At 39.9% G+C, this 26,198-nt stretch overlaps 1 pseudogene across 1 annotated transcript in view; it reads left to right on the top strand.

The window, feature by feature from the left end:
- The first annotated feature begins 1,331 nt into the window (after positions 1-1,331).
- Positions 1,332-26,198, top strand: part of LOC103715830 (putative phospholipid-transporting ATPase 8) — a 32,540-nt pseudogene continuing 7,673 nt past the window's right edge. The window contains exons 1-10 of the transcript XR_016396228.1: positions 1,332-2,028; positions 3,403-4,757; positions 4,835-4,945; positions 5,041-5,317; positions 5,766-5,854; positions 5,947-6,052; positions 6,149-6,358; positions 6,481-6,606; positions 7,852-7,950; positions 11,968-12,159. The product of XR_016396228.1 is annotated as a putative phospholipid-transporting ATPase 8 (transcript). The remainder of the gene's footprint in view (positions 2,029-3,402; positions 4,758-4,834; positions 4,946-5,040; positions 5,318-5,765; positions 5,855-5,946; positions 6,053-6,148; positions 6,359-6,480; positions 6,607-7,851; positions 7,951-11,967; positions 12,160-26,198) is intronic.

The raw sequence follows: 26,198 nt of genomic DNA, 5'->3' as shown, positions 1-26,198 counted from the left end.
ACACATATATATATATACATATATATATATATATATATATATATATATATATATATATATATATATATATATATATACATATATATATATATATACACACATATATATATATACATATATATATATATATATATATATATATATATATATATATATATATATATATATATATATATATATATATATATAAATATTGCTTACAAATCAATCAGAAGTATCATATAACACAAGTTAAAACAAAAAATTCATACTATGTTTTATACGCTGTGAAGCTCTTTTTTTTTCCTTTTTCTTTTTGGCAATTTGTGTAACCTTCCACAAAATTGTGTAACATCATCCCTACAGACTTGTCTCTTAGCTGCTATTTTGTTTAATGATAAAAAGCCGTTTGGATATTCCTGCATGATTAGGTTAAAAATCTTATAAGAATCGGATATGTGGGTCTAGCTAGCATTTTTAAGAGCCTGTCCAAATTCGGCCCATGGGATCTAAATTGGATGGTGTTTCATTGATATATTGTCATACTTAAATAAATGATCCAATTCATAAATTCTACGAAATTTTTTTAGCCTAATTCTATAGCAATATTCAAACAGACCCTTAGGGGCCGGTCCTCGTGCATTGGAACATGCCGGCACATCAATTGATATTAGATCGGTTCTCCCAACTTTTTTTAGTAAACTTTCATACCAAAGGTTCTTGACTGCATTCATTCTTTCCACAAGAATCTCTCCTTTGTTCTCTTTTTTTCTTTTATGAAAAGTTTGCTTGTCTTCTTCACGCAATAACATCGACCATTAGTATTGCTGGGTACACCTCACAAAATTTACAAGATGGAGATATGGCCAAGACCTTTAATCAACATGCGAATAATGCTCCAGATTATTTCGGATAAAACACATCCCAACACATAAGGTATCCTAAGTTTGTCTGACCTTTCAAGGAATTATTCCTAATACTACTCCTGCTTATGTCGATATTGATAAAAAATGCCTATATTATCCAAACCAAACGAGAACATTTATATGATGACTTCACCCTTAATAGAGTACGTTAATAACTCAATTAGTAAAGCAGACATCGATATGGCACATCTTAACTAGTTAAAATGCAACAAATATTTAACTAGTGAACAGAGAAACATACTATATTCCCAGCAAATCTAGCATTTTGACACGTAGAAGATAGAATCTCCCTTCCACCATCACCAAAAGATGCTGGGTTTCATTCTTTTTTAGCATTAGTGCTTGCATATTTAGATTCCAATGAGCAGCTGGTTGCATTTCTTCCTCCCACCTTAACAAGCGGTGCCTTTGTCGGGCGGTAACCTCACCTGACACCAAATAAACATGGATCTTCTTCCTAAGGCGGCAAGAGGCCGTCGGTAACGGAGAAACGTCCGGCCGATTCGGATCTCGCGGTCTTAACGGTATTATAGCTTTAGTGCGCCTCCATCCGGTTTTGCGAGCCGCCAGGGATAAAACGGGTAATAAAAGCCCGAAGGCGTAAAAAGAAAGAACTACTTTGGACCTCTGCGAGCGTTCGCTTTCCCCAAAACCAATCGACAACCTTGATCTCTCGGCGTTACATGAGCGATTAGGGTTTCCCTCCCTCCTCTCCCAGGCAAACCCTAACTCCTCAATGCCGGGAGAGAGGCGGAGGGCGCTCCAACTCTGCGAGATGGGCTCGCTCCCCTGCGCCCGCCCTCCTCCGGCCGGCGACGGGGGCGGGGGAGCGGGCTACTCGAGGGTAGTGTACTGCAACGATCCGGGGTGCCCGGCGGCGGCGCAGCTCGAATACCCGGGGAATGCCATCGCCACCACCAGATATACGGTGGCCAACTTCATCCCCAAGTCCCTTTTCGAGCAGTTCCGGCGGGTGGCGAACGTGTTTTTCCTCATCGTCGGCGTCGTCTCCTTTAGCCCCCTCGCCCCCTACCGGGCCGTCAGCGTCCTTCTACCGCTTATCGTGGTCGTCGGGGCCACTATGATCAAGGAGGCCTTTGAGGATTGGCGGCGAAAGACGCAGGTATACGAGCGTTGTCAGTTATAACATCAAAGGAATAGACTCATTACTCTTTATGCAATCTTCTGATAAATTCTTGCTAATTTGGATAAATGTATGATGTTTTCTTTTGGTAGATGTGATTAACTTTCATTAGACTTGCTCGTTTTGTTATGGGAATTGATCACTGTCATAGGGCGAATGCTGGATTTGTATTCTTGGAAGCTAACTTTGTTAGATGGAGATGATATTTTTGTTGATTTCTGATTAATCAATTATGTAATATTTTTTATATATCATGACTGATACGCAAGATGATGTGCAATGCTGGCCGTTTAACTTTAATGTTAGAGCAAGATCCTACGAGTGATGGATATAAATCATCTGATGAGAACGTGAATGTTTCAGTTTTTTCTCCTTTTTTTTTTCTTTTTCTTGTGACCGATGACGTTATCTTTTTGGTTTTTTTATAGAGAATGATCCATAAATTTCATCGGATTTGCTTATTTGATTAAATGTGGATGATGGAAAATGATTTATTGAATTTTCAGTGCCAAATCCAAAGAATAGCATTGAATTTTGTATTTTGACTTTATCACTGAAGTCATTTATTATTTTGTTGTTGCAGAAATGTTTTTCTTTATGCAATTTTGCTAGGGATGCTGTGAAAAGTAGAGAAAATAGCGAACAAAATGTACTTACTGCCTTTGCCCAAGGATGGTGGTAATTGTGATTAACGTGAAAAATTCCATGTAAACCATGTCTCCTAGGCTTACTTTAAGAAAAAAGTTTTCTATGTCATTTGTAGTATTGAAGAACTTGTTTTACTGAACTCAATTACATATAAACATGTCTTGTCACTTGGAAAAAAAGATCTTGTTGATCTTGTCTTTTATTGGTTTATCTTCAGTGAGCTGGATATTCTTGATGTTGCCTTCTGCAGCAATGTTGCTAGAGGGATCTTTTGAATGCGAATCAAAATAAGAATTCATAGTTTTCAGCCAAGCATGATAGAATGCAATAGGAAATTTCTGGTACTTCCTAGTTTTTGAAATAGGAGACCTTGGGACACAATTGCAAAATCAATAATTACAAAATGTTGAAGGAGAAAATTTCTTTATATGAAATGCAAGTAAGAGTGCATAAATGTAACAATATCAATGCATCATAAAAGAACTATCATTTATTGAGTCCTGCTTTTGATGAAAATGGAAGAATCCGTTTGAGGTATGTATATGTGCTTGCTATTGTTTAATGCTGGCTTTTATGCTTTCTCCTGACTGTGTCGTAGCTATATAATATCGTGCACATGTTCTTTATTTGTTATGAACTGATATACTTGGATGTCTGAGCTAATGCCTTTGTTCATTCGTAGTTACAATTTAAGATTCTTTTCAGGATATAGAGGTCAATAATCGAAAGGTCCAAGTATATGACGGGACTCGTGCTTTTCACCAAAAAGAATGGAAGAAACTTAGAGTTGGAGACATTGTAAAAGTGGAGAAGGATGAGTTCTTCCCTGCTGATCTGCTCTTTCTTTGTTCAAGTTTTGATGATGGCATTTGTTATGTTGAGACCATGAACCTTGATGGAGAGACAAACTTAAAACGAAAACAATGTTTGGAGGTGACAGCAACTTTGTACAATGAATGTTCTTTTCAGAAATTTAAAGCATTAATCAGATGTGAAGACCCAAATGAGAAATTGTATTCTTTCATTGGGACTATGCATTATAAAGGTGCACAATATCCCCTTGCACCACAACAAATTCTTCTGAGAGATTCTAAACTCCGAAACACCCAGCATATATATGGTGTAGTGATTTTCACAGGACACGACACAAAGGTAATGCAGAATGCAATGGATCCTCCTTCCAAGAGGAGTAATATTGAGAGAAGAATGGACAAGATTGTATATGTTCTTTTTGCAGGGCTGGTTCTTATTGCTTCCACTGGATCCATCTTTTTTGGAGTCAAAACTAAGGGAGAAATTAGTGATAGAAATCATAGGTGGTACCTAAGACCAGATAAATCATCTATTTACTTTGATCCTAACAGAGCAGCACTAGCTGCTTTCTTTCACTTCCTGACTAGCCTTATGTTGTATGGTTGCTTGATCCCAATCTCATTATATATATCGATAGAGATAGTTAAGGTCTTACAAAGTATTTTCATTAATCAAGACCAGGAGATGTATTGTGAGGAAACTGATAAGCCTGCATGTGCTCGCACATCAAATTTGAATGAGGAACTTGGACAGGTGAATACTATACTATCAGATAAAACTGGTACACTGACATGCAACTCAATGGAGTTTGTAAAATGTTCCATAGCTGGTGTTGCTTATGGCAGTAGTTTGAGTGAAGTAGAGGAGGCTGTTGGAAGAGGAACACAGTATGAGTTGTCTGAACTTAAAGATCCACCTATCAGTTCTGAGGGGTATAACAGTGCTGCAGTCACTAGAAAACCAGTCAAAGGATTCAATTTCAAAGATGATCGATTGATGAATGGGCAGTGGATTAATGAACCTCAGTCAGATGTTATACAGAAGTTCTTCCACATTCTAGCAATCTGTCATACTGCCATTCCTTTGGTGAATAATTCTTCAGGTGATATTTCTTATGAAGCTGAGTCCCCAGATGAAACGGCTTTTGTTGCAGCTGCAAGGGAACTTGGTTTTGAATTTTATGAAAGAACCCAGACAAGCATCTCATTGCATGAGTTTGATCCTAACATTGGCAGAAAAGTTGATAGGTGCTTACCCCTCAACTTCTTTTTCCCTTATTTATTAGTCTTCAGCATTAGTGCTGACCTTATTTCTAAAATTTCAGGACTTATAGCCTTCTTAATATCTTAGAATTTAACAGCACTCGCAAGAGAATGTCTGTAATTGTGAAAACTGAAGAGGATCAGCTATTGCTTTTTTGCAAGGGAGCAGACAGGTTTGGAAATACAAGTTTGCCCTTGCTTTCAGTAAATTACATTGACTAGTCAAATTTTAACTCATATTGTAGTTGCTTTTTTCTGCATGGCTTAGTGTGATCTTTGAAAGGCTTGCCAAGGAAGGACAGAAATTTGAGGCTAAGACCAAATGCCACATTAGTAATTATTCTGAGGCTGGTTTGCGAACCTTGGCAGTTGCTTACCGTAAACTCGGTGAGGAAGAGTACAAAAAGTGGCATGAGGAATTTGTACTGGCCAGAAGTTCTGTCAATGCTGATCGTGATGCTATTGTAGATGAAACAGCTGAAAAAATTGAGAGAGATTTGATTCTTGTGGGTGCTACAGCTGTTGAGGACAGATTACAAAAAGGGGTAAATGTTGAACTGTACTTGCTGCTGTACATCCTTCAGCTATTTTTCAATATTTAACATTCAGAGTAAAAGGAAAGATTGATTTAACATTTTCTTTAATTTTTTTTTGTTTAGTTTAGCATTTCTTTGATTATTACAGTACTGTATCTTTTTGCATTTTGTCATATGGAACACAGCTAATACAACCCTTTACGTGCATGTTCTTCAGGCAATTATGTTCACCACATGTTATTCTAGTAAGTTTGAATGCACCTGTGGGAGTGAATGAATGACATGTGCAGTAGAATAGCATATTGTGAGTCTAATGTTACACAGTTGATGTACCTGGCTATGCTGATTTCAGTCAAAGAAGTTTGCTTGCAGGAATGTTCCTCTGTTGCGTGGACTGCATTTTTGACTTCTGTGAGGGTAAACAGAATTTTCTTGATTGTTATCTCCTCGCATGCAGGTTCCGGAGTGTATTGACAAGCTTGCTCAAGCTGGAATCAAGATATGGATTTTAACTGGTGATAAGTTGGAAACTGCAATTAACATAGGGTGCAATTCACTAATCTTTTGATGTAAAATTGATATAATGGTTTTTTTTCCCCTGGCTTCTATTATAGGATTTAACTCATGGGTTACCATAGGTATGCATGCCAGGTACTGAGGAAATGCATGAAGCAAATCGTGATCACTCTGGATACTCCAGATATTGATGCCTTAAAAAAAGGAGAGAATAATGCCACTGAAAAGGTATGCATGTTTGCGAATACATGCATGAGTGCATGCTTCATCTTCATGCGTGGTTGTTCTCACCAGAAGAAATTTAACATTCTGATATTTCATTAGGCTTTACATGAAAGTGTTGCCAAGCAAATACGCGACGCACAGTCTCAAGTTTCTGTCTTGAAAGGGAGTTCTGTTCTTTTTGCTCTCATTATTGATGGCAATTCTCTGGCTTTTGCTCTCTCGAGAAGTTTGGAGAACTTGTTTTTAGATCTGGCAGTTGATTGTGCATCTGTTATTTGTTGTCGGACTTCACCTAAACAAAAGGCCTTGGCAAGTGCTTCTCCATTCACTCTTAGGTTCTTAAAGATTGATGTATTCCTTTATAAGGAATAGACTATTTCTACACAATTACTTGCTCAAAATAATCTGACAGAAACCTGGAAAGATTTCAGGTCACTAGATTGGTGAAAAGGAGTACAAGGAAAACCACACTAGCAATCGGTGATGGGGCAAATGATGTTGGCATGCTTCAAGAGGCTGACATTGGCATTGGAATTAGTGGAGTTGAGGGTATGCAGGTCAGTATATCTCTACACCATGGATTTATGAGTGTTTTGCTTAGTAGTTCATTTTTTTTTTCACAATCCCTTGATATTTTCTTCTTGCTGGATAAAGCTGCTGGCTTTGACAGTAAAAAAGATTTTTTGTTAAAAAAAGGAATGCTGATTTTATACAGTCAATTATTCAGAGTATCATAAATAAACAGTGAGACCTAGCTAAGTGGTTGGCAAAAATATTTGCAACTTAAAGCTGTTGACTGAAACTGAACTTGAGAGAAATACCAATTGCAAAATGACAACCTTTGACCATCACAGGATCATTTTTGAAATCGTCCTAGGTCATTCTTCTTCTTGCTTTTCAAAGTGATGGTTATGTTTTGGTAAAAGTCATGATGGAACATGCCAGGGATTGTTGGCTACTTTGGCTAGGCTAGTGCTATTCTCAAAGGCTATGGAAGCAATAGCAGGAGTGGACATACTGACAATATAGAGGATGATGGTTTGGAGTGTGGATTGGATGATGATGTTAATGGGTTGAAAAGAAACTCACTAACTATGAAGGCACTCAGTGAAGTGGCATACATTGTAACAAGTAGTAGCAGTCTTTGTGTCTGTTCACAAGTTTTCTAATATCCAATAACTAGAACTGGTGCCATCATATTTGATTATTCTCACTAGTTTCCATTTTTGATTGACAAACAAGTCATAGTGAGTGCTATTTTATTAACATGATTAGTTTGATTTATGTTTTATGTGGAATAATTTAGAACTTCTGTAAATTTTGCTTGTCTTTCTTTGGGAGGCGTCATGGTTCCATGTTTGATACATCTCCTTCCATGGTTGCTTCACTTGTCCATTGAAGCTTTTTCCTATTTCTATTAGAAACTTTAGCCCGTCCTTGTGGTTATGTACTTCTCTAGGCTCTCACAAAAATTCAAGCTCCCTGGCCTCTTATGATCTTCATTCTATCATTCTGTGTTGCATTCCATCGTAGCTCATCATCCTATATGCTGGACCGGCGAAACATTTACAATATCTTTACTAAAGACTTTTCTTTATGGTCCTAAGGGTTTTTCTTATAATAATAAAAGATTTGAGTGTATTTTATATATATATATATATATATATATATATATATATATATATATATATATATATATATATATATATTACTAATCTTATATATTATTTGCTAAGAACCACCATGCAGATTTATTTGGGTTTGCTGCCATAAAATCATAATTGTAGTGATCTTGTTTGCAGGCTGTGATGTCTAGCGATTTCGCAATAGCTCAATTTCGTTTTTTGGAGCGTTTGTTGCTTGTGCATGGGCATTGGTGTTACAGGCGGATTGCAGCCATGGTAAAACATTCACTGGCATCCTGTTTTTCTTTTTCTAACTAGAAAAATATCACCCCTTAGTGGGACTATACATTTCTTTCCTCTCAAAATTTGGTCAAGGATCTCTAGTAAATTCATTCAAGGTAGTTTGAACTATAAAACAAAACCTAAAAAGCTTTTATTTTCTGAAGATGAAAATATCATTTTTGAAAATTAACTTGGGTGCACTTCTTATCATGTGTAATGGGAAGGTTGCATAATTTGTAACACTGCATTCCAGCTTAACCTACCAAAATATTAGAGAGGATTCTTCCTTTTTTTCGTTTATTCGCTAATATTCTGTACATCTTAACCGGAAGGTGCGAACAATAGGTCTAACCAAGGTCCGCCGTACCGGTACCGGTCGGCGTACCGGTGGCCGGCCGGACCGGTACGGTACCGGTCCGGTCCGGTACGGTACCGGTCCGGTCCGGTACGTACCGGCTGGTACCGGTCCCGTACCGGCCGGTACGCGGTGGTTTCAAAAACCACAGCGCGCGGCACTGTGGTTCTTAAAAAAAAAAAAAATCGTACCGGTGCGAACCGGCCGGTTCGCACCGGTACGAGGCCGGTACCGGCCGGTACGGGCCCGAACCGGCCGGTTCGGATAAAAAACCGGAAAATACCGGTTTTTTATCCGTTCCGGTACCGGTCCACGGCCGGACCGGTACGTACCGACCCGTACCGGCCGGTACGGGCCGGTACGGCATTCCATGGGTCTAACCATGAACTTTAGTGCAGAATCTATGTTCAGTTTATCCTTGCTTTCTTTCTCCAGTTTCTTATACAACTCCTATTTAATCAGAAAAAAGGGAGTATACTTTTGTTTCATAAGTCACCAAAAGAACAAACTATGAACAAGTTATGAACAACGGTCTTGTCATGTCTCCTTTTTGCAACAATGCTTTTTTAAAATAATCTATAAAGTATTCTTGAACTTTTTTTTCATACTCTTTTTTTTTGAATGAAAGTTGGAACTTGATTCAGTACTAATGAATGTTGATTGAGAAAAATATCTCCTCTGTAGTCATATATCAACTAATGTGTAAAACAATCTAAAAATCTCCCAAAGATTTGGGATTTACAAAATTAGGTAACACGAGTTCTGGTTGATGTGTTATGCATTGGCCATGAAGGCATATCTTTCGATTAGGCTTACATGTCTGACATGATACATCATGCCTACCCACTACTTCCCATTACTTGTACATAGATTATCATGTTCCACTTGCACCCCTTTCTTTCATGACAAATCATTAGAGCTGCAAACTCTCCAGGCTGCTCATGAGCAGCTTGGAATTGGCTTGGTTCAGCTCAGCTCGGTTAGAAAATGAGCCACACTCAAACAGTTTTTGGCATGAGCCAGCTGCAAAATCAATAGGGAAGCTTGGCTCACCTCAGTAAAAGCTCGGCTCAGAGCTCATACAAGCAGAAGCTTGAATAGCTGAAGTCCAGCTCAACTCAACCTTGAGCTGAGTTCGAGCAGCTCATATATGTGTCAAGCCGAGCTTGAGCAGCCTGCTGCTTGGCTCCGCTAGGCTTGTTTGCACCCCCTACAAACCAGTCGAAGTCTTCCTCTTATGTGAGATTACAAATATGTTATTATCTCTCCCCCATCGCAGACTCATACTATTGTGCATATGTATTGTAGATCATACACATCCATCTTAGTTAGCTTTTAAGTTTGTAGGTTACTGGAGCACTTACATTTTTGGAAACTAACAATGCCAACACTTGGCTTATAATCTTGGAGTCCAATTAAGAAATTTCACTAGCTCTAAAAACAGTCCAAATTTCAAAACAAGGATCAGAAACTTGATTTCAAGATTGATTTTGATTCTACAGACTCAGATGTTTCAGTAGTTTTTGCAATTTCAGTTCCAGCTTTGATTCTTTTGTTGGGAATTAATCTAAAAAATTAAATACATTCTAAAATGCAAAGGAAAAAAAAGATGGAAGTCTGAAAATGAAAAATGGAGGTATAAACTATATTTCCTCAACATTTAACAGTATCCTTATATTTATGTATGCTAATTTCTCCCCCTTGAAGAAAACATTTAAGATAAAATGCAAATAGATTAAACAAAATAAGGAAACAATCAAAATTTTAAGGGGGTAACATGTTTAAAGATGGTATAGATATTATTTTGGAGTATAATAAAACTACTGATAATTTTATACACTAAATATGCATATTCTCATTAAAATATAAGAGATCATTAATCATATATGTGCATTACGTGCATTTGTGCATGTATGTACTAAAAAGTAGCATGTGACGTTAAATAATTAGTTTTCTTTAGTTTTTTTACTATAATTTGTTTTCCTAAATTTTTGAATTTCATGATTTTTTAAGCAAAATGTTGCTATATTTTCCAGATTTTGATAAAAATAGAATAGAATTATTATTCATTTGACTATTTATATATTATTAGTCAAATTATTGTACTTGATATATAATTATTAGTAAAATTTTAGAATTAATGAAATATGACCTGGATCTTTCCTGCTTTACATAAATTTTATCAACATAGGGAATTTGTCTGGAAGGCTGTTTTCTTTTTGAATTTTTCTGGGAGTCCATCATCCAGATGCTTTTGTATTCTTTCAGAGCAAGCCCTTACTTTTTTGACAGAGAAAAAATGGAAATATCCAGAAATATGACTAACCAGGCATGTATAGATTGGGCCTCAATGGTCAATTTCAACTAGATCCAAGACTTTTTTTTGTTGGTAAAAAGGAAGGGAAGTCCCCAAAGTGGAGAGTACATGAGATGAAAGGGAGTGCAAGCAACATCCTCCTGAGCCTTAAGACTGACTTCAGGTTACCTTACATCTTCACACGCAGGCCATGTTAGCCAATGTGTCAGCCACCTATCTTCATGTAATACATGACTAATGTGGACATGCAATATACCACCCATTATATGGAAAATGTCTTCAAGAAAAGGATGGAAGCAATCACTTGTCTTTAGAATTCAGCTGATAAAGAGTCCTTGAATCATATTCAATCCATAATGAAGTGGCTTGGGGGTGCTGTGCAACACAATGAATCCCACTTCATGCTGCAACGCTCGGCGAGGGGCATTGAATGAGTTTTCAGTGGAAAGCATCCAGCTGCCAACATACTCATGGTTATATCCAACCACAAAACTGGCACTAGCTGAGTGGTGTTTACGTGCCATCAAAAAAGAGTTTCAGCTGTTGCAAGGGGTTTTACAGATCTGACAAAAATGAAAATCACCAAAGCTTCAAAACTATATATGGTGCCTGAAATTGTATCAGTATCAGCCTGAAGCCAATCCATTTTGACTGAAACTATTCTTTCAGTGCTCACAACTGTAAGCTAAACCAGATTTATCTGAGTTGTCTGGAAAGTTTCAAAAAAAATGTCAGAACCTTTCTTTTTTTGAATCAATGCCATGTATAGAACAATTTTTTTCCAACAAAAAGTATGACTGCATCAATTCAGTACATTATAGAACATTGACTCGTATGTAGTTAATACTTTGTTTTCCCTCTCTTGCTCCCTTCCCCTTTCCTCTTCCTATGTGAATGCTGCCAGGAAAAAAGGAAAATAAAAGAGTTTCCTTTTTTTCGGCTGCCCCCTTTTTTTTTTTGGAGGGGGGGGGGGGGGGGTGTGGAGAGGAGGGTGTTGGATGGGTTGGTATCAATCCATACTAATTGTTGTTGGTCCCTATCCTGCTTGGTACTGGTCTGGTTGGTACCAACTGATGCCAACTGGGACTACCCAAACTTAAGGGATTGGGGTCCTGGGTGCATCCCAAGTCCCAGTCAGTCGCCTGTCCAATCCAGGATGCCTGGTGTGGTGGATTGATGCCGACTGGAACTTAAACCCTTGATGATTACGTTCTTTGGAAATGGGAAAGCATAAAACCATTGTAGAAAATGAGTGATATTGGCTCATTTTGATGACTGTTATCTCGTTTGTTGCCGTGTTGTTTTTTGATTGACTTCCAATTTTGGTTTGCTTGGACAGATATGCTACTTTTTCTACAAGAACATCACATTCGGCTTTACCCTTTTCTGGTTTGAGGCTCATGCTTTTTTCTCCGGACAGCCTGCTTATAATGATTGGTACATATCCTTCTACAACGTTGCCTTCACATCTCTTCCTGTGATTGCCCTTGGGGTTTTTGATAAGGATGTTTCATCACGTATTTGCCTCAAGGTATGCAGTTGCGTCCCTTTACTTATTGCTTCTGAATGCATGTGTACTAGTAAAAATATACATATCCTAGAAAATGTTTCTGCTCCCACTCTCAGTGATAAGTTCTGGTTTACGAATTTAATGAAAATTTCACAATTGTATCTTGAAACTGAAGATGTCTTTAAAAGGGTATATGTTGCTCCAGCTGTAATACTTGTCAATGTGTAGACCAGAATGTGATACAAATACCAGGGATTATGCGAACGGTTTCTGAACTTTAGAAAATCAAAATTAAATCATAGATACATATATGCAACATATTACAATTCTGCAATTATGTATGTTGATCAGACTTATAACATATCCTCGAAGAACATAATTTGATAATAGATAAAATAGCATGAAAGTCTTCTTTAAGTTTGAGTAGTACTTATTATTGATATCCAGGAGTCTTGGGACAGGTTGGATTTTTATTAATTCGAAAATTGAGTTAACCCTAGGGTAAGAGAATATTTGAATACTAATTGTACAAGCAAATACGCATACAATGTGGGGCGAGAAAAGAAAAAAATTGAAGAAGTTAAAGAAGGATAGTCTTCTCACTCCTAAATATTATATAATATCATTAAAAAGCAAATAGGATGGTCAGAGGATACAATTAAAAGGTGGCTATTGAGGACAGCTGCAACGGGGACTCTAAAGGCATTGTTTGGGTTGGTTCAATTTCAGATTAAGTTGGCAAAATTTCAAAAAAAAAAAACATAAAGAAAAGAAAGAAGCATAAAAACAGACGTACTTTAGGAGGCCTCTTTAGGAAAATCTGAAGAAGAGAGGGACCTCTTTGTCTGTCCAAAATTGTATAATAACTCTGGGAGGCTACTTTGTGTTGTAAGTTGTTGAACTTTCATGTGAAAAACCTCTTATAAACCTAAGATCTATATAGTTTAGTCCTTGGGTATATAATAATAAGTCCTTAGCTTCATAGATATTTGGCATAAAGGGCCCAAACCAAGAGAGAGAACAAAAAATTATCTGATGACGTAGTGATAGCTAATGACTAAATACTTGTCCTTGTTTGGGAACGTTTAAGATCCTTTAATGTAAATATAGTAACCAGGCCTATGCCACAAGTCAGTTCCATGTATTAACAAATAGAGGTTGGTCTACCACAGTTAGTGCAAAGTTTCATGCCGGACACATAATTATCATTCTCGTGTGAATGATATGTATGGAATGTAATACATCATGCTTTTACAATTTGAGATTTGCTCAGCTTGGACATCGACATGTTTGTGCATGTAACCTTGCAAGTCTATCAATGGAACTTACCAATCTCATTAAGTAAGAGCTAATTTAGATTGGACTGAATGTGAAACAAACATATATAAGGAGGCGAAGCAACAAGCAAATTGGGCAATGAGTTAGGGGCGTTGCAGCTGGTATAAATTAATTGGGGTTCACAGTAAAATATTATTGTGCTCACAATTAGATTGGACTATTTACACTCGTGTCTATAAAAATTGGGAGCTGGCTTGTATGTGTTATACAGACACTAATCACAACATTTATCTCAGGGAAGTTTGATCTGGAATTTTTGAAGAGATAGGCCATGGTTCTGTGCTGAGCTTGCATGTTCAGATAGAAAACATGTCAAGATTTTTTTTTTTTTTTGTTTTTAAATGATTGATGTGTAGAGGTTTGACGTGATTCCAATTCTACTACTCTTAGAATGGTGCTGCAGGGGCCTATCATGGCATGGCTGTTTTGTTTGCAAACTAATTTAAATTGATAAGCCAAACGCATTTCTAGTTGGCTGTTGACTTTGTTAGTCACCATCTACTTACTGTAAGCCAATATAAATGACTTATCTTGATTCAGTATGAGTCAGTTTATGTTGCTTTCCATCCAAGTCTAAAATCTACATGCACAAGAATGGGCAGAGACAAACAACTCGTGTTTCACATGTTTTCTTTTTCCTTCCTCTCTTATCTCAAGATCCGAGCTGTGAGCCATATCTATCACAAACCCCACTGGCCCAAAAACTTCTCCAGCAGCTTCCAACATCCTCTGGAACTCCTTCCCCACTTCACGCTGCCTCATCCTAGCTGACAGAGGGAGGAAACAGCCATCTTGTTGGTATAAATATCCCAATGATGAGGGAATTCAGAGCAGACTGCTCCCACATTAACTTTTTGATCTGCCGCACATTCTCTCCACCTTTCCATTTTCAGAGGTGAGCCTTTTTCCCCACTACGAGCCTGCACACTTGTTTGTGAATTGAGCTGTGACTTCTCTTTTTTCTTTCGATGGTGCTCAATATTCATAGGGTTGTGCTGTTAATCTCTGGAGCTGTGATTCCATTGCCCTCGAGCATTGCTTACTATCCAGGAGCTGTGACTCCATATCTAGGAGCTGTGACTCTATTTTTCTAGAGCATTGCTCGATATCCAGGAGTTGTGACTCCATTTTTCACGAGCATTGCTCGATATCCAGGAGATGTGACTCTAATTCTTCTTGAGTGTTGCTTGATATCCATGAGCTGTGACTCCATTCTTCTCGAGTGTTGCTCAATGTCCATGAGATGTGACTCCACATTTAGGAGTTGTGACTACATATTCAGGAGCTACAACTCCATATCCAAGAGCTATGGCTCCATATCCAGGAGCTGGGATTCCGTTCCATTCTCTCGAGCATTGCTTGGTATTTATAGAGCTATGACTCCAAGTTCTCTCGAGCATTGCTCGAAGTTTCATGGAGCTGTACTCTTTTCTAGGTGAGACACCATTGATTGGCTACCATAAAAGTTCAACATTGGAAAATTGCTGAAATATCCTGATCTAGGAAAAAAAAATCTGATTTAGGAGGATCCTCAAACTCAATATTGATGGCGGACCACTGCAGGGAAAAGAGGGAAAGAGAAAGAAGAAGGGAAGGAGGAGGAAGAGGTTATAGAGACACAGGAAGAAGAGAAGAAGAAGAAAGAGGCTAGGGTTTTTTTATTCAATCATCAATTTTTCTAATTCATGAGAGGGGTGGCCTTTATATAGGTCTTACATCAGATTAAACAATTGACGACACACCAAAATTGGATCCTTAATCCATTGACTAAGTCAATGATTGATTACATACCAAAATCGATCCAATCACTTGACCCAATTACACGACTAAACAGCTAACCCAATTGACTTGGCTAAAACAAAAGCAAATGACCAAATTGAATTAACCAATAACAAAAGCAACTAACCAAATTAACTCGACCAATAATAAAAGCAACTAATTGACTCTATTATCTGAATGAGGGGCTCTGATGTCCTCATTGACTTCTCTCAGGTGGAAAAAAACTCCACCTCGTCGAGTGCAGATCTGGTCGGAAATATTTCTGCAGGCACGATGAAGGTGGTGCTGTTGCAGCTGATGGGCTCTGCAATTGGTGCCAACTCGGATTGGATCACAGCAATGCGGCTGTTCTTTGTAGAATTGGACCTGACTTCACCAATTCGTTGGTGCCTGATTGCTGTGGCTTGGTGGACCTAATGACTGGGCCTTTTGATTAAAAAAAGGAGGGGGGTGCTAGTGTGCTGGACCCGAGGGCCTTGGTGGGCCACGGGTTAGAAAGCAGTGGGAGGTGCTCTAGTGTGCTGGGCCCGAAGGCCTGGGTGGGCTGTGGGATAGAAAGAGGGAAAAGCAGGGAGTCTGATGGGAGGGAAAGTCGCTCGAGATGGCGGTTCACCGGGGTGCAGAAGAAAAGGGGTGCGACCGAGAAGGGAGATAGGGATGAGGGAGTGGAGGTGTGAACGGAGTTGGAGAGGGGAAAATGGTTTGTGGTGGCGGATAGGTGTGAATAGGAGGGTGGGGGAAACGACAAAGGGAAGAATAGGGGCGGCCGGCGGTGAGAAAGATGGGGGCGTTGTGCGAGGCGGTCGGCAGCGTCAGCTGGTGGGCGGCGACAGAGGGAGGTGGGCGGCGACGTCAGAGGAGAGGGAGGTGGCGCTCGGGTGGTGGAACTCGGGCGGCGCGGCGTTGCTACTAGGTGGCACGGCGGCGGTCACGGTCGTGGCGGGGGAAGCCACGGGGAAGATGAACAGGTGGGGAGTCTGGAGGAGTTGGCGCGATGCGGAGGCGGCGCTGCGAGGCGAGACGGCGGCGTCAGGTGGGATGCTCGGTGGCGGAGAGCCGGCGGCTAAAGGTGGTGCTTGGGCTCGGAAGAAGCAGCACTCGAAGGAGGCGGCGATCGGGAAGATCAAGGCAGCAGTGGTCTTCCGGCGGCGACTCGGCCGGTGAGGCTCCGACGGCGATGAGGCGGTCGAGACGGCGCAGCGACGACGGTGGCGGGGGGGGGGGGCGGTCGCAGAGAAGATGAACAGGTAGGTAGTGTTTTTTTTGTCACGTGCAAGTCACGTGCATTTTTTCCTCCTTTTTTTGTGAATCTTTAAAGGTTTGGGTTATCGGGCGCAACCCGCTCCGATACCAGTTACCGCCAGCACGTGCAGCTCACGTGCATTGTTTTTTTTTTTTAACAGACATGTGCGGTCACATATCTTTTTTTTTGGACCCGGACTATCAAGTTTTGGGCTAACGGGTCTGACACTTACCCGTTAATGCCGACTTTATTCAACCTCCCGACGGATTCGGGAGGGCATCCCGTACTTCGCGGTGGCGGACGTCACGGCCTAGGCTCCGTGGCCTGCGGCGACGGTGGCGGCTGGTCACGGGCATAGGCGGCGATCTCTTCTGAAGTCCAGTCACGGTGGTGCTGTCGGGGGGTTGCGGCGACTTCCGGTGGTGATGGCCAAGCGCGGAGCCGCGGGTGGCACGCAGCGGTCAGACGATGGAGGGCGGAGGGCAGTGACGTTCCTCTTTGCGGATCTGGATGAGATTAGCGACCGGGGATGCACGGGAACACATGGCAGGGGGCCGAATTGTCTCAGGGCTTTCTCCTTCCTTGGGGTCGGCGCGATGGCTTGAATTTCGGTTTGGAAGAAGAGGGGAATCGTTCTTCAACCGGAAGAAACTATCGAGAGGGTTTTCCCTTTTTTTCTCTGGTGAGATCCAAGAGAGAGGGACCTGGTGAAAACCGAGAGAGAGAGGAGAACAGAAACTGGATCGTGGCTTTGGCAGCAAGGGCAAAGCCGGGCTGCTCTAATACTAAGCTGATGGCGAGTCACTGCAGGAAGGAGAGGGAAAGAGGAAGAAGGGAAGGAGGAGGAAGAAGAGATTATAGAGACACAGGAAGAAGAGAAGAGGAGGAGAAAGAAGAAGCAGAAAAGAGGCTAGAATTTTTTATTCAATCATCAATTTCTCTAATTCATGAGGGGTGGCCTTTATATAGGCCTTACATCAGGTCAAACAATTGACGACATACCAAAATTGGATCCTCAATCAATTGACTAAGTCAACCGATTGATTACATACCAAATCGATCCAATCACTCGATCCAATCGCATGACTTAACAGTTAACCCAATTGATTTGACTAAAACAAAAGCACATGACCAAATCGACTCGACTAATAATAAAAGCAACTAACCAAAGTGACTCAACCAATAATAAAAGTAACTAATTGACTCCATCATTTGAATGAGGGGCTCTGATGTCTCCATTAGATATGGACCATTTTGGCCACTAGGAGTAGAGATGGAGAGGGTCTAAGAGCAAGATTCGCTACATTGGAAAGTTGAGTCGCATGCCAAACTTCTGGAGGCCATAACTTGGTCATATGATATCCGTTTGTGGTAATATTTTTTTTTAAAATTAGGTATCTTTTCGAGATCTACAACTAGGAGGTTGGATTGGGACAAAATTTCACCATTTAAACCCTGAAATAAGCTGGTCAAACTGAAAGTTTCTTTTTTAGATAAGATTTTGATCGGATGTAGCTCTCTATCCAAGAACAATTGTGTGAAGCGATTGAAGACAGAGTTGATATAGGAGTCGAGATCTACCTTTTCAATATTTTTAGTTTTTTCTAAAAAAAATCACTAGTAATATCTATTTTAGAAAAGAGAGTCTTATTAGGTTTAAGAAGAGAAATCCGATCTAAATTGTGTTAGGATAGACCTCACATTATAAATAGAGCCTATATATCTCATTTTTTTAATTATTAATGAAAAAAAGACTTAAAGCTCTACTTTCGAGATTTTTCTATCTTATTCTAGTTATTTTTGGAGAGATTCGAGTTAAGCGGGTTGAATAAAATCTTCTCTCCGATTGGATCAAATTGGTATTAGAGCTCCGGTCCTCTATATCTGTGGGGCCTTTTGTTCATGGTTCAGATGCATGAGCAATACAAGCAATTAGGAGAAAGACTGTGCTTCAAGTACATCGAAGGACAAAGGCCTGTATGGCTGCTAGTTCTTTCTTGATGGATGATGATGAGACAAAAAGACGTCTCATACAACTAAAGAAAAAGATTGCCCAGCTCATCGAGATCGTCTTCAGATTGGTGATATCTTCAGTACAAGCACTAGCAACTCTTGTTGCGAAGCTCTCCTACGGCTCAAGATAAAGATCCACCATCCAGCTGTTGGGTATCCCTCGCACACCGCAGAAAATTTCAGAAAAATTCTGCGCGCAGCGGAAGACATGCGCGAGATCCCGTTCATCACATGAACGTATTTTAAAACCGTCGTTCGTAGATAGATTAGGATTAAATACTTTTTATATGATTAGGAAGATTAGATCTTCACCTTGTGCGGGTAGATGGTCACCGCAAATATGATGATCGTGGATTTGTTGGAAGGTTCGCTTGAAGCCGCACACGCGTCCGGCCTCTACGGGTATCCACACAAGGCAGAGGACCGTTTGAAGCCTTTGAATCTTCCCGGGGTGCTAGCTCCCTTGCAGAGAAGACTTTGGATGGATGAATCTCTTTCTTCTTGCAGCAAACAACTCCTTGATTGCTCTCCCTTGAACAAGAAGGATTGGAGAAAGAAGAATAAAAAGGGAGCAACAAGTTGCAGCCTTTTTATTTTGGTGGAAGAAGAAAGGGAGAAAGGAGAGCCAACGCCTCCTTTTTTTTTTTTTTTTTTTTGTTGGCGGCTGAAACCCCAAGAAAGGAGGGTGCTGTTCACGGCTCAAAGGGAGAGGAGAGAATCCCACGTTTTTCCAAAGGAGGGGTGGTTCAAGGGGCCCGCATGCCCTCCTTTTGAAATCTCTAAGCGTGAGCTCCTAACTTTTAGGAGCTCATGTTTATCCTCTTTTTTTTTCTTTTTCTTTGCATTGCGGCTGAAAAAACCCAAAAGAGGGAGAGGGGTTCACGGCACCAAAAGGAAAAAAAAAAAAAAAACCTAAGGTGGCAGCCCCTATCCTTCTTTAATTTGGGTGTGGAGCTCCTAAAATTTAGGAGCTCCAACCTTATCCTATAAGGCAAGAGGAAGGGTGTAGCCCCTCCCTCTTTTTCTTCACGTAATCAGCCTAGGGAGGGGTACGCCCCTCCCTCTTCTCCCTATCACACACACGCCTCACTTAATCCAATTAAGTGGGGCATGGGGGCCATTTACAAGGTGGGTCTAATTCTCTTCCAAAGAGGATTGAGTGAACCCAATCTTTCTTTCCCTTTAAATCCTAATCTAATTAGGATTTCAATTAAACCATGACTCAATTGAACTCTTCAATCCTAATCCAATTAGGAGTCATCTTAATCTATTAGATTAAAATTAATTAGGACTTAAGAACTCCTAACCCAATTAGGACTTATTCAATTTCAGTCATAATCTAATTACGACTTTAGAAATCCTACTCCAAGTAGGACTTTAATTTAATTTGAAATCCTAATCCAATTAGGATTTTAAGAATCCTACTCCAAGTAGAACTCGTAATTAAGTCCAATTAATTAAATTCAATTAATTAAATTAAATTGCAATCCAATTGCAATTATTCCTTCTTTAACTCACTAACTCTTAGCGGGTTAACCAATTATCAATCAAATTAATTATTTGTGATTCCTAATCACAATTCAACCATCGGATCGGTCAATACCTCTAATGTGTGTGACCCCATAGGTTCTATTCTGTTTGGTAGTGAGATATATTGCGATCTCTATCACAATATTATTGAAAACTCCTTTCAATGAGTTGGAACAATTCCAACTCAACTCACCAGGGACCATCGATCATCAAGATAGTCCCTGTGAGTCTCACCATCCACCAGTAACACCTAGCAGCATGTAGTGGCAACCCAGCAGAATGGAATGATGAACCTCTAGGTGCAGTTATCATATGATACGGTCCTTCTATCGTGGATCCCTACAGAACGGAGGTCATGGATAACTCGTCAAATTCCGTCGTCTGTCATATGTTTAGATTTATTCGACTTAAACAATATGTATCATCATCTTATTAATTTCTTGGACGATTCATAGACACATAAACAATATGAATGAAAAGAATGCCCATTTATTAATCAATAATAATAAAGTCAAGTACAAAATTATGTCCCAGAATTAATAATGTGTCAGCCAAATTGGCTTCTAGGGCATACTTCTAACAATCTCTCACTTGCACTAAAGTCAAACAACCATAAACCTAAGCCCCATCTTCTCAAGATGCGCTTCAGTTTTCTGCCGACTTAGCTGCTTAGTGAATTGGTCCACCACATTTCCTGTGGAGTCTACTCTCTGATCCTCTACTTATTTTTTTCGAGGTAGTCGCTTATCAGGTTAAACCGCCACTCCATGTGCTTAGACTTCTGGTAAGACCTTTGGCTCCTTAGCTAGTGCTATGGTGCCTTTGTTATCGCAGTAGAGTGTTATGGCATCTGATGACATTACACCTAACTCTGCAATAAACTTCTTAAACCAAAAGGTTTCCACTGCACCCTTAGAGACGGTTTAACATTCAGCTTCTAAGGTAGAATCTACAATGATCGGTTGTTTGGAACTCTTCCAATTTACTAAACCACCATTGCACATATTCTGATATAGACTTTCTATCATCAATATGTGTGCATCCTTCTACCTTCAACTCTGATCTTCTCCTAAAGACCAAGAACATATCCTTAGTTCTTCTCAAGTACTTAAGACTGTTCTTCACAGCTATCCAGCACTTCTTGCTTGGATTTGACTGATATATGCTCGTGACACTCACAGCATATACTATATCAAGTCACGTACATAGCATGGTATACATGAGGCTCCCTATAGCCGAAGCATAAGGGATCTTGCTCATCCGCTGAATGTCTTCAGATGTGTTGAGGTACATCTTCTTGGAGAGATTTATCCCATGCCTAAGAGGTAATTATCCCCTTTTAGAGGTTTCCATGCCGAAGCTCTTCAGCACTCCCTCTATGTACATATTCTGTGACAGGACAAGCATCCTCTTAGATCTATCTCTATAGACCTTAATTTCCAAAATATAGAATACTTTCCCAAGGTCTATCATGGAGAATTTCTTAGACAACCAAACCTTGACCTAGGATATCATTCACGTACAATACGAGGAATGCAATAGCCCTCCCACTAACCTTCTTATAAAATACATGGTTCCTCCTCGTTCTTGATGAAATCAAACGATTTGATTACATAGTTGAAACGAGTATTCCAACTCCGAGATGCTTGTTTTAGTCTATAGAAGGACCTCTGCAGTTTGCAGACCTTGTGATCACCATCACAATATCTCATAATCATATTATGCTGCAATAGCAAGCAATATTCGAATGGACTTCAGCATGGCTATAGGTGAAAAAGTATTCTGATAATTAGTGCCTTCGCACTGACTATAACCTTTCGCCATTAGCCTTGCCTTATAGGTCTCTACCTAGCCATCCGAACTTAATTTTCTCTTGTAGATCCATTTACACCTAATAGGTACTATACCTTCTGGTGAATCTACTAAGGTTCAGACTTGGTTGGAATGCATGGAGTCCATCTCTGACTTCATTGCTTCCAACTATTGCTCGGAATCGATGTCTAACATCGTCTTGTTGTAGGTATTGGGATCTTTACCTTGATCTCTATCTCCCATGAGGAACACTTCCTCTACATCCTCTGTAAGCATACCTAAGTACCTTTCAGGCGGACGGGAGATCCTACTAAATTTACGAGGTGGAGGAGGTACTACGTATATTGGCTTAATATGAATATGTTCTATAGGCACAATGGCTCGTTGTCTTTAGAGACTTTCTCTTTGAGCTCAATTTTCCTCTCACTGTCTTTGTCAAGGATAAACTATTTTCCATGAAGATAGCATGTAGGCTCACAAACACTTTGTGATTCTTTGGGACGAAAAGTCGTATCCTAATGACTCTTTAGGATATCCTATAAAACGAGCATTAATTGTCCTATCCTCTAACTTGTCCACCTGTTGTCGCTTGAGTTCAGCTGGACATCCCAAAATCTTGAGATAACCAAGACTCGGCTTCTTACCATGCCATATCTCATATGGTGTGGTAGGAACGGACTTTAGCGGGAACTCTATTCAATAAGTAAATTGCTGAAAGTAGGGCATCTTTCTAAAGAAACAAGGGTAAATCAGTGAAGCTCATCATGGACCTAACCATATCCAATAGGGTTTGATTCCTCCTCTCTGACACTCCGTTGAGCTGAGGTGTACCAGGAGGGGTCCATTATGAAACTATACCATTCTCTTTGAGATAATCATGGAACTCTATATTAAGGTGTTCACCTTCTCGATCCGATCGAAGAACCTTAATGAGTTTTTCTGTTTGTTTTTCTACTTCATATCTAAACTTTTTGAACCTTTCAAAAGTTTCAGATTTGTGTCTCATACACATATCCATACCAAAGGAAATCATCGGTAAATGAAGTAAAAATTACAACCCCTAGCCTGCACATCGAATGGGCCACACATCTATGTGTACTAGGGTAAGTATTTCAGTGGACCTCCCCTGTGTCCTACAAAAGATAATTTGGCCATCTTTCCTTGAAGGCAGGATTCACAAATCGGATATGACTCGAAAGTTAATGAGCCCAAAAGCCCATGTTTATCCAATTTGTTTATTCTGTTTTCTCCTATATGGCCAAGTCTGATGTGCCACAAATACTTCTGGTTTATCTCATCTCTAGATCTTCTTGATCCTATGGCACTCACTACTTGCTCAGATACATTCACCAATACATCTATATGTAAGTGACAGAGATTGTCAGTCATAAAACCACATGAAACCCATTTATTTATCAAATAAATAGAACAGTAGTTTTACAAAACTCTTCCTATGCTAAACAAAATATAGAAATCAAATTTCTGCTAGCAGTAGGTAACAGTCCCTAAGTATCCTAAGCATATCTGACATACTTTCTGAAGGTCTGTCACCCTTATTGCTCTTTATGCTTTCCATGCATGTAGGACAGTTCATCTTCCAATGGCCATTTCATGATGCAATGGAAACGCTTTCCCTTGCATTCGGCCTTTTCTTGGAACTTCCTTGCTTGGCCTTTTCTCGGTCTTCTGCTTCTTCGCAGGCTTCTTCTTCTTCCAGGTAGACTCTCTTTTGGAAGTAGAAACCAACTCGACAGCAAGAACGATGCCCTTTGAACTCTTTAAGGTCCTAAGGTAGTTACCAATTTATTTAACAATTCTATTTTAGTGCATACAACCTTGTTCATATGGTAGTTTACTATAAACTATTCATATGAAGCTGGAAGGGATTGCGGGATCAAATCCGTTTGCAATTCCTTGTGCATAGTCATGCCAAGCTTCTCAAGCTTCTCTAAGTCCTTTATCATGGTCAAATCATGATCATGGACAGACTGCCCATCGCGCATCTTGGCTTTGAAGAGCCTCTTGGACACTTCAAACCGAGTGCGTGACTCTGATCACCATACAACTCTTGCAGGTGATTTAATATGTCCCTGGCGGTCTTCATGTTCTCATGCTGGCATTGTAATGCATTGGACATGGATGCCATTGTGCAGCACCTAACTTTATTGTCATTGTTCGTCCACTTAACATGCGTCTTACGCTGATCAGTGATCGGACGGATTGGTAACACGGGGATTCCATGGTCTAACACATCCGAATTTCTCACAATTCAAAACTATTTTGAAATTTGCTGAGCCAATCTTTATAATTGGGTTTGGTCAAACGGTTGTTCTATAGGATATGAGTTAAGAGTCTAGAAGCTGACTTTATAATCCTCAGAGAGTAAAGATTCTAGTTAGAATTTTGTACTTGAACTCTATTTGTTTTAGGGCCTTTTAAAACAAACACCTCCCACTATTTCCTCGAATCTCTTACACTCCTCTGGTAGAGAAACGGAAACCTGCGACTCTAGGTTTCAAGTGGGGTGCTACGGTCCCACCAATTTACATGCCACCTCACCTAACGGTTATTGGTGATACATAAAAGGATGAGTGTACAACTCTTGTACAATGCTTCTCAAGCAAATTGCAGCGCTATCCGGTCTCTAGGTCATGAAAGCCTCACCTAACAGTTATTGGCTCCATTTCTTAGTTAAGTCAGACCCGCCGTATAACCGCAGAAGTAAAGTCGTCATTGGGTCCTCACCTAACAGTTATTGGCGCCCAACCTCATCTTTATCCCTACAACATCTCATGCCTAATAGAGAGGTCCAGTCCCCCGATGCAACTTGCCCACTGTATCCAGCCGAGACAAATCAACGCCGGAAAGACCTTAGCAGCTCTACTACGATGGAAGACCGCTAGACTTAATATTTTCGAGGAGATTTAATTTAGATCTTTTTCATTTAATTATCTACATCTCATGCAAATAATTATCTACCCGCTATGCATAGACATAAACATAAATAATAAGGCATAATAACAAAATAACTGGTGATGATCATGGATCCAGGATGGGGTCATAGTACAAACACATGCACGTCAATTGCTTAGATCATCTTCAACTCGTGACTCGATCTTGAGCACCCTTGGTCCAATTACGATCAACTCCTTGATCCATCTCCAATCAACCCTTGATCTCGATCCGCGCAAATCGTGCTTGTAGAGGCATGCACCGATCAACCATTGATGTGCAAACACATCACAGATTACATCCCAGATAACTTTAAAAATAAATAAAATTAAATAATAGTTACAACCCTTTTACATGAGACACGCAGGTCTCTAATACATCAATATAAGATGCACGCAGGCATCTGAAAATCTGATTTACATGCCATCACATAACATCATAGAACATCTCAGACATTGCAGAACATTTCAGCACAATTAAAGGATCCATCCATGATCATCACCATACGCATCTCATGCATTAAATATAATTTACAGATCTGAATATTTAACAGATTATGTTATCTTATGAGTTGCTGATCATGCAAGATATGATTCTAAATATTTGTAATCATATTATCAAAGCATTAGAATCATTAATCCAAGCATAGAAAATCAGCATGTAGAAAAATCAGCAAGCTGAAAATTCTGCATGCAGAAAAATTCAGCAAGCATAATCTTTAAATTTTCAGATCTATTATGCCTCAATCTTTTAATCCTAATCTTAATCTACGAAACCTGGCTCTGATACCACTGTGGGTATCCCTCGCACACCGCAGAAAATTGCAGAAAAATTCTGCGCGCAGCGGAAGACATGCGCGAGATCCCGTTCATCACATGAACGTATTTTAAAACCGTCGTTCGTAGATAGATTAGGATTAAATACTTTTTATATGATTAGGAAGATTAGATCTTCACCTTGTGCGGATAGATGGTCACCGCAAATATGATGATCGTGGATTTGTTGGAAGGTTCGCTTGAAGCGGCACACGCGTCCGGCCTCTACAGGTATCCACACGAGGCAGAGGACCGTTTGAAGCCTTTGAATCTTTCCGGGGTGCTAGCTCCCTTGCAGAGAAGATTTTGAATGGATGAATCTCTTTCTTCTTGCAGCAAACAACTCCTTGATTGCTCTCCCTTGAACAAGAAGGATTGGAGAAAGAAGAATAAAAAGGGAGCAACAAGTTGCAGCCTTTTTATTTTGGTGGAAGAAGGAAGGGAGAAAGGAGAGCCAATGCCTCCTTTTTTTTTTTTTTTTTTTGTTGGCGGCTGAAACCCCAAGAAAGGAGGGTGCTGTTCATGGCTCAAAGGGAGAGGAGAGAATCCCACGTTTTTCCAAAGGAGGGGTGGTTCAA

This window comes from Phoenix dactylifera, chromosome 1 (assembly GCF_051530095.1).
Source record: "Phoenix dactylifera cultivar Ajwa chromosome 1, Ajwa_hap1_PhDact_Kaust_v1.1, whole genome shotgun sequence".
NCBI classification, from domain to species: domain Eukaryota; kingdom Viridiplantae; phylum Streptophyta; class Magnoliopsida; order Arecales; family Arecaceae; genus Phoenix; species Phoenix dactylifera.
Note: the sequence above shows the minus strand (reverse complement) of the source record. Positions and strands in the feature narration are given on the sequence as shown.